The following is a 5,119-nucleotide window of genomic DNA, read 5'->3' on the forward strand; positions in this document are numbered from 1 at the left end:
TATCAAGACTGGAAGATAAAGTGGATGAACTAGACCACTCAAGCAAAGATTATGAAAAATTTAAGAAATCACAAGAATGGAATATGCAGGAATTGTGTGACACCATAAAAAGAAAGAAGTTGCCAGACGTGGTGGTGCACGCCTTTAATCCCAGCACTTGGGAGGCAGAGGCAGGTAGATCTTTGTGAGTTCAAGGCCATCTTGGTCTACATAGTGAGTTCCAGGAACAGCTGGGGCTACAGGGAGACCCTGTCTCAAAAAGACCAAAAAAAAAAGGAACAATAAAATAATGACAAAAAATGAAGTGGTCACAGGTTTTGTTAGTCAATTATTTTGGTGAATTATAGAGGTAGCCTGAGCTTTGTCCCATGTGGTCTTAACCCAGAATGACACACACTTACATGAAAATAATTATAAGCACACATGGCACAACTGTACTAATAAAAGTAAAAAGGTCATATCTTTATCTGTTGGGGGGTGGACAAGGTTAACTCTTGGTGAATCTGTAAGGCTGCCTTTTACTTTGCTGTCCACCTGCCTATTTTGTTGAGTGACTTTAATCTTTGAAGGTGGTCATGTTAGGTTTTGTCCCTTCTTTTTCTGGGGACAGGGACAGTCTACCTTCTAATGCCAGGCCTCTGAGTCCTTACATACTGGACATGGCTATGAGGGGTCTTGTTGCATTCATGTCTCAATGGCTGGGCCTTTGTCTTTGAGACAGATCTGGCTTCTGTTCTTTGATCTTTGAAGCTTATCAGATGGGACCCTTGATAGACAGGCCTGACTAATAGTGTCTGAAGGGGCAAGTACCATCATTTGGACTCCTTTTTGGCCTTAATTTTTTTCAGATTATTCATTCATTCATTCATTCATTCAATTTATTTATTTATTTATTTATTTATTTATTTACATATATATAGACAGGGTCTCCCTGTAGCCCCAGCTGTCCTGAAACTCACTAGGTAGACCAGGCTGACCTCGAACTCATAGAGCTCCACCTGCCTCTGCCTCCCAAGTGCTGGGATTAAAGGTGTGTGTCATCACATCGGACTTCAAATTTATTTTTAATTGTCTATGCATGTGTGTCTGTGAGTGGGCATGTGCACATGAGTGCAAATGCCCAAAGAAGGTTAGAGGTTCCCTCTTGAGCTGGAGTTACAGGCAGTTGTGAGTTGCCCCCTGTGGGTACTAGGACTAGAACTCGGGTTCTTTGTGAGAGCAGTATGTGCTCTTAACCCCTGAGTCATCTCTCTAGTACCCTAATGTTTTTTGTTTTCTGTTTTTTTGAGACAGGATCTCCCTGTAGCTCCAGCTGAACTCTGTATAGACCAGGCTGGCCTCACTCACCTGCCTCTGCCTCCTGAGTGGTGGGTTTAAAGGTGTGCATCACCACACTCAGCTTGCTCTTTCTTTCTTTCTTTCTTTCTTTCTTTCTTTCTTTCTTTCTTTCTTTCTTTCTTTCTTTCTTTCTTCTTTTTAAAGGAAATTTTATTACATTTTGTGTGTGTGTGTGTGTGTTTGTGTGTATTTGTGTACACCATGGCACAAGTTATAAAAAAAGAGGGCTGAGTTATTAGTTTCCTAGGTTCACAGAAGCAGCTTGCTTGTGCGAATGGCAGCAGCTTTTGTTTTTAGATTGCCATCAAGGTTAAAACGGGCAATAGGTGGGTTTTTTCTTTTTATATCTCAGGATCCATGGAATGTCTTATTACCCTAACCCTAGGGAATTATCTCCATATCCTCAGGGATAGTATTGCCTACAGTAAATGGATAAGTTAAATTTGAGATCAGGTAGGGTATGACAAAGCAGAAATAACTATAGTATTTGTTTCCTGGTCAACAAGTGAAGCTGGCAGGTGTGCCCACACCAGAACCTCATCTGAGTTGCCCATCCTCATTGTCCTGGTGGGCCTCTGGGAAGGCGAAAGAAAGATAGAAGTGAGGATGAGTGGGGTAGGCAGTGGGGCGATGAGAATGCTGGTGGCACGGGTAAGCCGGGGGTTCAGTTGTGCTCAGGAGACTCAGTGACATTAGCTACCTCAAGGTTCTCACTGTCTTTGTTAGTTCCACCATGGCTGAGCCCATCTAGTGCTAATATTTTTGTTGGCCATGTGATCATGACTATCTTGGTTGGCCATGTGACTATAACCATCTTTGACTGGTCTTGTGACCATCATCATCTTTGGCTGGTACAGTTGATAAATTACCCATGGTCAGCAGGCAACTCTGACACAAGCCCAATTATCATTGGAGTATTAGTCTGGGAGGAGGGATGTGGTTCAATGCATCTTCCAGACTTGGCCAAGGTTGCTGTGAATCTTTGTGGGCCTCCGCAGTTTAAAGGCTGATCCTCCTGGAAGTTGCCTCCCAGTTTAAAGTGTAGGCTTGGTAGCCACCAGCTAATGTATGCACTTCTTTTTTCTAAGCTCAGCTAATGACCCTGTGGAGCAGGAGACAGAGTCCAGGCACACCCTGGGCTTCCAGCCATAAGCACCACAAGCTAAGGAAGGAAAAGAAAACGAGGGGGAGAGACTGAATCTGATGCCGCCAAACTATCATCAGGCCTTTCTTGGGAGCTTTCCCACCATTTCTAAGTGCTCTGGGGAAAGTGAAATAGGGAGGGAAGGGGAAGGAAGGTGGAGACAAATGCTCTTGTTAAAGAAGAGAGAGAAGTTGGAAAGCATTTTGTGCTCACCTTCTGGCTGGCCAGCTGATATAGTTATAGATCTGGGTTCAGAGGTCACTTGGATGATTTCCAGGTTCTTGTAACCCAAACAAAGAATTGGACCAGGGATACAGTATATCATGAAAGAGAGAGGAAAAGCACTCGCAAGAATGGAAGTACTTTTGGTAATTGGTGAGCTTGGACGAATCCAAAGGTCAAAGCCCCCCAGTCCCCAGTGTTATGTCCCCTTATAGGTCCTTTACATAACATCTGCCTTCTCCCAGTCTTGGAGCTTTTCTTGGGCACGCTGTTTGTTATATGTAGCTGTGGTGGGGAAGGGCTTTCAGTCTTTCTGCAAACTGGCTTCTTTCATATGTGTCTTGGTGCTGCTTTCCCTACACCCTACTTTCCTTTCATACTTGCACCCAACCCCTAATACAAGTTCCTTCCTGGTTCATAACTGAGAGGAAATTGCTGGGTAGATTTATCTTCTGGCAACAGACTGTTTTTAAGCCTAATAAGCTTTTGCAGCAGGGGCGCAGGAGAGCCCAGGTGCTCATTCTCATTAGCCTTGATTAGGAGAGCTGGATTTCTCCTGCTCTGAGGGAATAAAGGGATCCTGCGTTGTGGCTGATGAGGTTGACCGCCTACCTTGGATTCACATACTGTCTCTCCTCTCACTGATAGACTGTTCCACTGCTCTGACGTTTTATTGGGCTGTTTTTCTTTTCTGTACCTTCTGGTTATATTAGCTACTTTTCTAGTTGGTGTGAGAAAATGCCTGACAAGAAGCAACTTCAGGGAAGAAGGCTTATTTTGGTTCATGGTGTGAGAGGGTCCAGTCTGTCAAGGTGGGGAAGACATGGTGGCAAGAGCAGCTCATGGCTGGTACATTGGGAGCTTGCTCCTAACTGGGCAGATTAGGAAGCAGAGAGGAGACAGGATGTGGGGCCAGGCTATGAGCCTCACCACACCCCACCCCCAGCATCCCATTTCCTCTACCTAGGCCTCACCTCCCAAAGGTTTCACAATCTCCTAAAACAGTGCCATTGCCTGGGGACTAAGTGTTCAAACTGTGGCCTGTTGGCAGCATTTCACATCCAAATAGTAATGTTAGTCTGTATTTTGTTATTACAAATGTCTTCTTTCATTTTTTAGCTTTACCTTTTTTCAGTAAAAATGTTTTACATTTATGTATCCATTCTCTTGTGTGTGTATGTGTGTGGTGCATGTGTAGAGATCAGAGGAAAACTTGTGTGAATTGGTTCTGGTTCTCTCCTTCTACATAGAGGTTCTGGGGATCAAACTCAGGTCATCAAGATGGCAGCAAGAATATTTATCTGCTGAGCCATCTCACTGGCCCTTTTTCTTCTCTCTCTCTCTCTCTCTCTCTCTGAGACAGGGTCTAACTGTGCAGCTCCTACTGGCTTGGAACTCTCTATTTAGACGAGGCTGGCCTCAAACTCATAGAGATCTTCTTACCTCTGCCTCCTGAATGCTGGGAATAAAGGCATAGGCCATTTCACCCAGCCCTTTTCCTTTTTTCCTTTCTTATTTTTTTGCATTTTAAAAATTCAGTTTCTTGCCGGGCGTGGTGGCGAACGCCTTTAATCCCAGCACTTGGGAGGCAGAGGCAGGCAGATCTTTGTGAGTTCGAGGCCAGCGTGGTCTACATAGTGAGTTCCAGGACAGCTACAGGGAGACCCTGTCTCAAAAAGATAAAAAAAATCACTTTCTTCAATTTTCATACACTATGGTTTGATGGCATTTAGATCCACTCCCTGCTCTGCAGCCTCCACACCCCCACCCAATTGGATAAACTCTCATATCTATCTATCTATCTATCTATCTATCTATCTATCTATCTATCTATCTATCTATCTTCTATCTATCTATCATCTATCTATCTAATCTATCATCTATCTACCTATATCTGTGATCTATCTGTCATCTATCTATCTATCTATCTATCATCTATCTATCTTGCCTATAGAGTCTGATTTGTGTCCCCCAATGTCTTTCAGTGTGGATTCATTTACTGGGCCCACCAAGAGTCCTAACCTTGCAATACATTGTCTTTTCCCCTCCCAGTGGCCACCAATTACCAAAAGTTCCTTAGGTTGGGTTGAAATTTCTTAACCACTTCCCCATGTCTATGCTGGGATTTTGTCCAGTTTGAGCTTGCATAGGACTTGTGCATATTGTCATCATTGCTGTGAATTCATATGAGTAATAATGTGCATAGAACAGGAGGCCGTAGAGTACTTACACCTAAATAAGGCAGCTATTTCAAATCTTTTTTTTTTCATTTTTTAAAGGATTACATCCTTAAGTTGCTATAGTTCTACAGGTTTTAAACTAAAGACATGTGCTGTTTGTAACTGGGTAAAGATTCATTAGGTCATACATATGTTCTCTAAACATAAAATCTGATAAATAATTTTATTTATCTTA

General features: G+C 43.1%; 1 long non-coding RNA gene across 2 annotated transcripts in view; it reads left to right on the forward strand.

Annotated features, from left to right (window-relative positions):
• The window catches only part of LOC108491317, an 11,727-nt gene that overhangs the window by 771 nt on the left and 5,837 nt on the right, over positions 1–5,119 (forward strand). The gene's annotated exons all lie outside the window — the stretch shown is intronic.

This window comes from Nannospalax galili, unplaced genomic scaffold (assembly GCF_000622305.1).
Source record: "Nannospalax galili isolate Female #2095 unplaced genomic scaffold, S.galili_v1.0 scaffold820, whole genome shotgun sequence".
Classification (NCBI taxonomy): domain Eukaryota; kingdom Metazoa; phylum Chordata; class Mammalia; order Rodentia; family Spalacidae; genus Nannospalax; species Nannospalax galili.